The 8,948-nt window shown below is 28.8% G+C and overlaps 1 pseudogene; it reads right to left on the reverse strand.

Annotated features, from left to right (window-relative positions):
- Positions 1-899: 899 nt before the first annotated feature.
- Positions 900-3,711, reverse strand: LOC100162358 (annotated as a pseudogene).
- Between the last annotated feature and the right edge of the window lie 5,237 nt (positions 3,712-8,948).

Below are 8,948 nucleotides of genomic sequence, written 5' to 3' on the forward strand. Positions count from 1 at the left end.
TTAAATTTGAATTCAATGATATCATATCATTGTATACGAAAAACGATTCTAAGCAGAGATGGTTTGTCAGTCTGGATAATTTATATTGTAAACATAAACATCAACGTACCTAGTTATTCTATATTCCGCTATTATCTCCTTCATTAATAAATATAGTCGGTATGATCTATAACAACGGAAAAGGGATCATAAAAATATGTTATTATACTCAGCATTTTTTATTTTTTGTATATGTATATACAGTTGACGTTAGTTTAATATTTTTTTACCCAAAAATGTTTATTATTTTATATTTTGTAAATTTACAATTTGTTTACCTTCCAAAAACTAAAAAAATCACATACAAACTAAAGAATTATTTTAAAAAGCAACAATTTTTTACTGATTAAATGTATCAATTAATAGCATACATTTAACACAATTACACTTGAACCATACTAAATAGTAAATACCATTAACATGGCACTGCAAATACTAAAATATCCTAACAAATATTTCGCAATGCTCAACGAATAAAGTAGTAACTTATTTTCATAGATAATAAATATATTATTTTTATTTCGATACAAATATGATATTTAATATATATCTTAAATAGTGGTAAACATTATAAAATAACTAATAATTGGGCAGGGGGGGGGGGGTTATTTTGGACACAGAAAATTGTTAACGTACCTAGCTCCATCCATTATATATGTGCTAAGATTGTGATACTGTAATTTTAATAGTTTTATACATGAATTACGACTGATGTGGTGGAGTTGTTATGGAAAGTATAGACAGTATACAGTTTAAATACATATAACACATTTTTAAGTTTAAAGCTAGCTTTCATATTATTCATTTTTTTTGACAAAATTTAAAAAATCACATACTTAAGTATTTAATTTATTTATATTTTAATTATTCGTTTTTAGTTCAGAACTTGTTTTTCCTAATGTCTTAAGTAACTTTTTATTAGTAGAGTCTTCAAGTTTTCTGTCTTGAAAGTAATGAAGAGCTACTTCACATAGCGATTTACTTTCAATCTCCGTGACATGTCTCACATATTCTTTAGTTGTTAATACCAACTCATGGTATAAAACCCATCTTGGATGTTCTTCAAATAAACTGCTATTTGGATAAATAATAACAGTTTGATTATGTTTAACAGTGCGATAATAACCTTTGACAATCTTGCAATGTAATAAAAATAACCAGCAGTTATGGCCTTAAACAAATAAAATATATTTATGTAAAAAATTCAAATTTCTCATGTAATTGAAATGTGTTAAATGTAATACTTTTCGTATATTAACTGTATCGGATGGATTTGATACTATATCCATTTCAACATGTTGCATTAAATTAGCTAATTGATTTCTGACATCCCAGGCTCGACGCATTGTTCTATATTGAATGTAATTTTCATAACACCAATTTGTACTAAAGTCTGTATTGGCCCATTGATTATATATATTTAATAAAGCTAAATGATCACCACATTGTGAAAAAATTTTTTACGAGCTGTATCAGCTAAACTTAATTTATCATTGGGTCTGTTAAATATAGCGCTATTTACATTTAACATTGCTGCTATGGTAGCAATTCCTTCTGAACATTTATATCTGAAATTACAAAATAGTTAAATGGTAAATTTTAAGAGTATAAAAATACAATAAAGATTTAAATTTAAAAATCAACATTAATTTTGTTATTTTAGAATGATTAAAAATAATAATTGAAATAGCAATTAATAAATGCAAATCCATCTTTACAAATAATCTACCTTTGATATTGGTATAACTATTAAAGATTCCGTGCCAGTACGTGAATTGAAATTATTTTGTTTACAAAAACCTGGGTCAATAACATAAATAATACTGTCCATTGTTAAAGAAGTTTCTGCTATATTCGTGGCTAAAACAACCTAAAGTATAATTCATAATATTATTATTTTTGATTAAATTTATTACAAAGAAATAAAAATTAAGAATTACTTTTCTAGCGTTGGGAGGTGTAGGCTCAAAATTTTGGCTTGCATCTCAGTAGGTAAATTACTATAAACTGGTAATAAAATCAGTTCTTTGATTTGAAAACCAAGTCTACGAATTTGTTCCTGTAGTAGTTCATTACAAGTTTCAATTTCTTCCTGGCAAGTTAAAAAGACTAGTATATCTCCGAGGGGCTGTATTACATGTATCTGTAATATAGATACAACACAGACATCTATAATGTCTGCCTCAGGCGCTTTTGTGTAGTATATATCCACAGGGAAACATCTTCCTACAACAGACATACAAAAGTAGATTTAGTATTTACACGAAGAAATTATAAAATTTAAGCAATATTTACCAGGTATTCTAAAAATGGGAGCGTTATAAAAAAATTCAGAAAACTTCTGGGTGTCTAAAGTGGAGCTAGATATTAATAATTTCAGATCTGGTCTGAATCATATAACATCTTTTACTAGACCAAATAAGATATCAGTATGAAGGGTACGTTCATGAGCTTCATTTACAATCATCACACTATAAGACTGTAAATCTGGTTCAGACAAAAACTCTCTATGCAATGTTCCATCAGTCATGTATTTGATTATAGAACATTTTGAAGTGCAATCTTCATTACGTATACTGTAACCAACCTAAAATTGTATCAAGTGTCAATATATTAATTTGTATTTCTATTTTAAATACAATTAGACTGTTTACTTCATTTCCAAGTTTAACCGACATCTCATCGGCTACTCGAGTAGCTGCTATGATAGTTGCATTTCTAAGTTGAGTGCATCCAATTATTTTATTACTTTCCGTATATCCGGCTTCATGTAAATGTTGGGGAATTTGTGTAGTTTTACCAGAATCAGTTTCACCTTCAACTATAAGTATCTAAGTAAAATAAAAAATTTATATTTTAAGGCTTAATTAAATGAAGTGTTAATTCAAATAAAATTATTACCTGATGGTCTTTAATAGCTCTTATTAGATCTTTTTTGAATTTATATATAGGCAAACTCTTTTTTGTCTCTTCTATGTTAAGTTTTTTCTTTTGTTTTTCAGTAATTTCCGGTTTTTCCTTAAAAGCAAAAAAAAACAAAACTTAAAATATAAATTATTTTGTCAAAGGGTTTAACATACATCTTCATGAGTGCCAGGTAAATTTGCAATTTGGATAAAATCTATTTGATTATCAATCAATAATTCATATTGTTCTTTTTTTTCTCTTTTAGCACCAAACTTATAAGCAGCAGAAGACATTTGTTCTTCTTCCCATTTATGTTGTTCAGTAATTGGTGCCTCATCCACTTCCATGTCAAACTCCATCTGATCATTTTGGGGCATCCTATAGCGTTGAACATTTTAAATTTCTCTAGCTTTTTCATGTTCCTTGGCAAGACACAATAACTTCTTTTTGTGTTCACAATCAAAAATTTCAGGTTGCGATAAGCTAAATAAAAAAAATTAATATAATAGCATACTTTACTGTCTGCGCCATGTTAAATTATAGCAAAAACTTACACTTCAGCATCAAATAAATATTCATTGTCTATGATATTGGCTTGAAGCTCAGTAACTTTGTCATCTTTTCTTTTTTCGAGATATTTATGACGAGACTCAATACGCGTCGAGGAATGACCATTTCTTTCTCACCTTCATTTTCTAATTTTAATCGTTTTGATGCTTCTTCGTAAGCTTTCCTATCTAACCAATTAATAAATAAATTATACATTTTTTCATTAAACTATAAAAACCATAATATTTATCTAATAAATAGGTTATTGTATTATTATATGTAAATTATACATTGGGTTAGATCGAAAATTATTTGTCTATACAGAATTTATAACTACCATTATTCTAAGCTTTCATTGAATGTATTATACTAAAATAATTTATTTAAAATTAATTATGTGTTTTTTAGGTTCTGAGGTTAGCGAATGAATGTATTGTGTTTGCAATGACGCATGTTTTTTTTTTGTTTGTCATCTACATTTGGGGTTAAAAATAAAAATGCTTCGATTTTTGACATAAGCATATTTTTTTATGAGAAAGTGATTCTAGTAGGTACTTTTAAAAGATCAACATTAAATTTTCAGAGTAGCTATAGAATGCGCCAGGAAAAACAAAAAAAAGTGAAAAAAAATGATAATTCTACGCAAAACCAATTTTTTAAAAAACCAATTTAATTTTTCTGGTGTAACTCAAAAACTAATAACTGTACACTTCAAATTTTCACCAAATTTTTATACAATTATTTTCCAAATATGGAAACGTTTTCAAAATATTTTAAACCTTTTTAAGCTATTTATAGCCTTGATAAATTTTCTTTAAAATTATTGCCGATAAAAACTTTTTCACTAATTAAAAATGCTTGAAAATGTAACACAAGGGTCCTCATAAAATGCTTTAATGGCAGTTTAAAAATATTAAAGATACATAGGCACAATAATTATTTATATATATTAAAAGTTTAAATTTTGCCAAAAATTTGCCAATTGTTTTTCAGTTAGAAACTCATATAATTTTTTTTTGTCATGGCTAACATTAGAAATTTTAATAGACGATTCCCAATAGTTTATTCTACATTTATCAAACAAAAAAAGTTCACACCTGAAAGTTACACAATTTATAACCATAAGATATTTTCGAATTTTTAAAATTATTAAATTTGATTATTTAAAAAATTTTTCCAGGATGCAATGATTTGTCATTGAATTCAAATATAATACATACATTACAATGACATAATCAACAACTAGTGAACAGCAGAGTAGTACCCACTTGTTCACCTTTTTTTTTAATGTATTATATATTATATAGTATATATTTTTACAAATTAGTACTTCAAAAATAAAATTTGTGTTTTTACTTTTTATTAAATTAAATACATACAAAAAATATTATTTGCGTTGAACAGGTAAATTAAAATATTAATGCAACCACAATCTTGCAAATACTTATTGATCTTCATTCTTTACCAACATTATTCAGTATTAAAATAAATAAAAATGCAAGTTGTCATTTTAAACATAGATGTTAGGTTATGTATAGAGTATTTAAAATTATATAAAATACAAAAATCAATTAATGTAGCTACAAATATCCATTATGATAAATTAATAATTGTAATAAGAGTGAAAACATTTTAATTGAACATCGATTTAAAAGTTCCCAGACATAATTAACTTAATATTCCAAAATAACATTCTGAATTGTTCTCGAGACACAAATATAACATTTTTCATAATAATTATTAATAGAATTATTCTATTTAAATATTTTTTATTTTTTTTTTGTCATGCCTGCATCAAAAGTCTTATTTTAAATACCGGTTGAATTTTTGGTAAATTACCTATTTACATTTAACGGAGGGTAAATGTTTATTTTACGACGTGCAGACAGTAAAGTGAAAATTCCGCTAAGCAGCGGGCAGAAAGGTTAATGTCCAAATCAGATTTATACACATGAACAAATTATTATGTTGGTGAGTTACTTCTGTGTTGTTCTATATGAAATAATTTGGAGATGCCTAGAACAGCAAAAACAGTTCACAATAGATTCAGATTGCCATAGTATTGAGAAAAAAAGCATTTTCGGAAGCGGCAGACTAAAATTAGTAAGTGTCTCAGGCAGGAAAGTAATTTCAGTCTTGTACGAACTGTAACCGTGCTGCGGCTTATTCAACAAACATTGCTCATGAATGAAATAGCTTAATACCTAGATTGCCACAGTGTATTATTGAAATGCACAAGTAACATTTATTAAGTATTGGATAAATAAACCTCTGATGCATGAATCACGAGATAAATCATAAACTTTGTATTTTGTCTAATAGTTTTATTTGTGTAATTGACATATTATGGACTTTTAATACAATTTTAATATTATCTATAAGACTTGCCAGATCGAGGAATAGCAATATTACGAGTTCTGTCTTTGTGTTTTCTTTTGAGCCTTTCGGCAAATTTATCACGTTCTCTACGATCCTCGTCACTGTCACTAGAATCCATCGTAGGTCTAAATACTTAACAAAAATAAATAAACGCTCAGTCAATGGTTTTGTGAAAAATTAAAATTTTTCGTATTTATATCGTAATTTTTAAGTTTGTTGTTCACATTTCACAGTTTTTACACTGATAACTTTGGCGGCTAAAATTGTTATCCCTTTTTACAGGCTAAACGCCGTACAGCGATAACGTTGATGGATGGCGCGCGCTTATGCTATTCAAAATAACAATATATAAGACCGTGATTTTACTGATACCTGCAGCCATGACTTAAATATACATAAGCCATGCCTGCAGCCACTATTACAGCCCTAGACACCACGATTTAAGATATACCTTTAAATACCTTAAATCGTAAATCGTAAATCTTGCTAGACACAAATACAGCGATTACCGGAGGGGGGGTGACACAGCTGCTACGTACTACTACTGCCACGACATTAATCCGATATTTCATTACAACGTATACAACTAGCGCACTATAGATATATAGAGCCTTAATACAACTTACTATCGAATATCAATTATTGTCACGAATATCAACTACCTACAATGATATTAGATTGTACGGTGAGGCGTGAGCATATCATACAATATCGATGGGCGTGAGCACGATTGAAGATAATATACAGGTATCTCAACGACCCCATGCACATACACAACAAAAGTGGTGCGCATAAATGTTGATTTCTAACAGCTGATCAACTATGTGAGAATAACTTCTAGCGCTCCAATACATAATATTGTATATCTATATTGATATATTTTGTAGTACCAAGAGAAATCACTATAATGCAAAAGCGCTAACTGTTATTCTCACTATGACAAGATCGTTAATTTTAAGCGCACCAAAAAAGAAGTTACGTTGAGTAACCTGTATATCTTTAATCGTGGGCGTGAGCCACTGACTGTTGCGCAAGGTGTATTGATCAAGATGTATTGTTACGATATTAATTATTATCACAGAATATAATAATGATGATAACAATAATAATATTGTAATATATTATTATTATGTAGTACGTACATTTTTATTCGTATTTCGTAATGACTTCCCGAGTCCTGTCGTTTTAATTTAAATTAGCTAATTTGGAATGATAATGCATAATGTACCTATATACATGGAATTGTTCAATTGCGGCAAAAAAATCATGTAAGTAATAACCAAATAAAGCCAATAGGTAATTATAATTATTAATTTATTATTTCAGTGAAAAATGTCTTTTTTGTTAATATTTTTAAATTTGGTAATTTGGTGTGGCACAATCCACGCAAAGCCATCCATGACCACAATATAAATATATGTACCGTGATCTATTGGGTACATCCCTCATTTAGCGTAAACACCCTAGACACTGACTTCCAGTTGGATCTGTAAAATTATGATTTTCTATCCACCCACCTGTAATTTAATATTTATATGTTATTATTTACCAACAGCATGTACAATATGAATTGGCTGTGTTCTCGGGAAAAGAAATTTACAAACAGGACAACGCTGTATCCCTTCTGCACATCCGTCACAGCACCATCCATAGCTACATGGTAGAAAATTGTTTTCCGTGCCAACCTCATCGTGATTTTCTAAACAAACAAAACATCTGTCAAGGTCTTCATCTACACAATAAAAAAAAAGTAGATTTTTGCTATAGTAATTATAATTGAAAAAGTTGTTTTAGCTAACAAAATTATTTATTATAGGTACCTCCTATTGGCGTAACAGCAACATGAACCAGTGTGGTATTTGTCATGAATAAAGCTGGTACTTCTATTGAATAGAATAGAATTTTTTATTTTTCATATATTAATTATATTATATATAATTACCATTTGTTAATAACAACTGATTTTCATCTACATTGGGTTGTCTGTGATCATCATATACTGGTTCAACCACATATTCCACTTCCTCTACTAATAGATTTTCAGCTACATTGGGTTGTCTGTGATCATCATATATTGGTTCAACCACATATTCCATTTCCTCGTCTAATAAATTAAATTAAAATACTTTCTTCATTCTGAAATACTTATCTAACTATTTTTTTTTTATATTTAGATTTACCTATTGGTGGATTATTTACTCCTCGGCCTCAGGCCTGTATACGTCTAATTGGTCTTCCTCTACGTCGTGGAATCCTACTATTTGGGACTAGACCAACGACTTGCATGCTACTACGACCACAGCCTCTAACCCTACGAGGTAGTAGTGGTGATAGCAGCAGTAGGGGTTCCAAAATAATGGTATCTACTTGTTGGTTGATATCTAGATAATAAGGTAAATATAATTTTGGTTAGCTGTAAAAACAGAACATATTTTCAAGTTCAATATTCAGAATGGGGCCTATTGTTCATTTAAATAGTTATTTGATGAGTATGCTACTTTTCGAAGGTAGGCCATAGTGTCGTATCGTCCATTTTGTACAAGCTGTAATGCATCGGCCAAGATATTGTTGTTAGTATCCCCAGAAGTAATAATTGATCTCCTATTGTATACAATATGTACTGACTGTACTGACAGCTTGTATGAAAGAATAATAATTTTTATTAGGTAGGTAAATTAAATTCATTACTTGTTGACCATTAATTATTTGACGAGTTTCCCTTGGTACCCGATTTTCTACAGATCGCAGCCTATCTATAATAATTAAATTATATATGTAATTGTGGTAAATATACCTATGATTCAAGTTTAAATAAGTTACTGAATTAATGAAAAAAAAGGTGGGTAAGTGGATTTCGCTCTGCTGTACAGTAGGTTACAAGTGGGTCACTGTATAATGGATGGTATTAAATTTGAATTCAATGATATAATATCATTGTATAAGAAAAACGATTCTGAGCGGAGACGGTATGTTAGTCTAGGTATAAGACATAATATTATATTAGGTACCTATAATAAATTCCAAATTAATCATATCATAATATTTATTAGGTACTTATAACGCGTTATACATCA

The sequence above is a fragment of the Acyrthosiphon pisum genome, chromosome X, assembly GCF_005508785.2.
Source record: "Acyrthosiphon pisum isolate AL4f chromosome X, pea_aphid_22Mar2018_4r6ur, whole genome shotgun sequence".
In the NCBI taxonomy this organism is placed as follows: Eukaryota; Metazoa; Arthropoda; class Insecta; order Hemiptera; family Aphididae; genus Acyrthosiphon; species Acyrthosiphon pisum.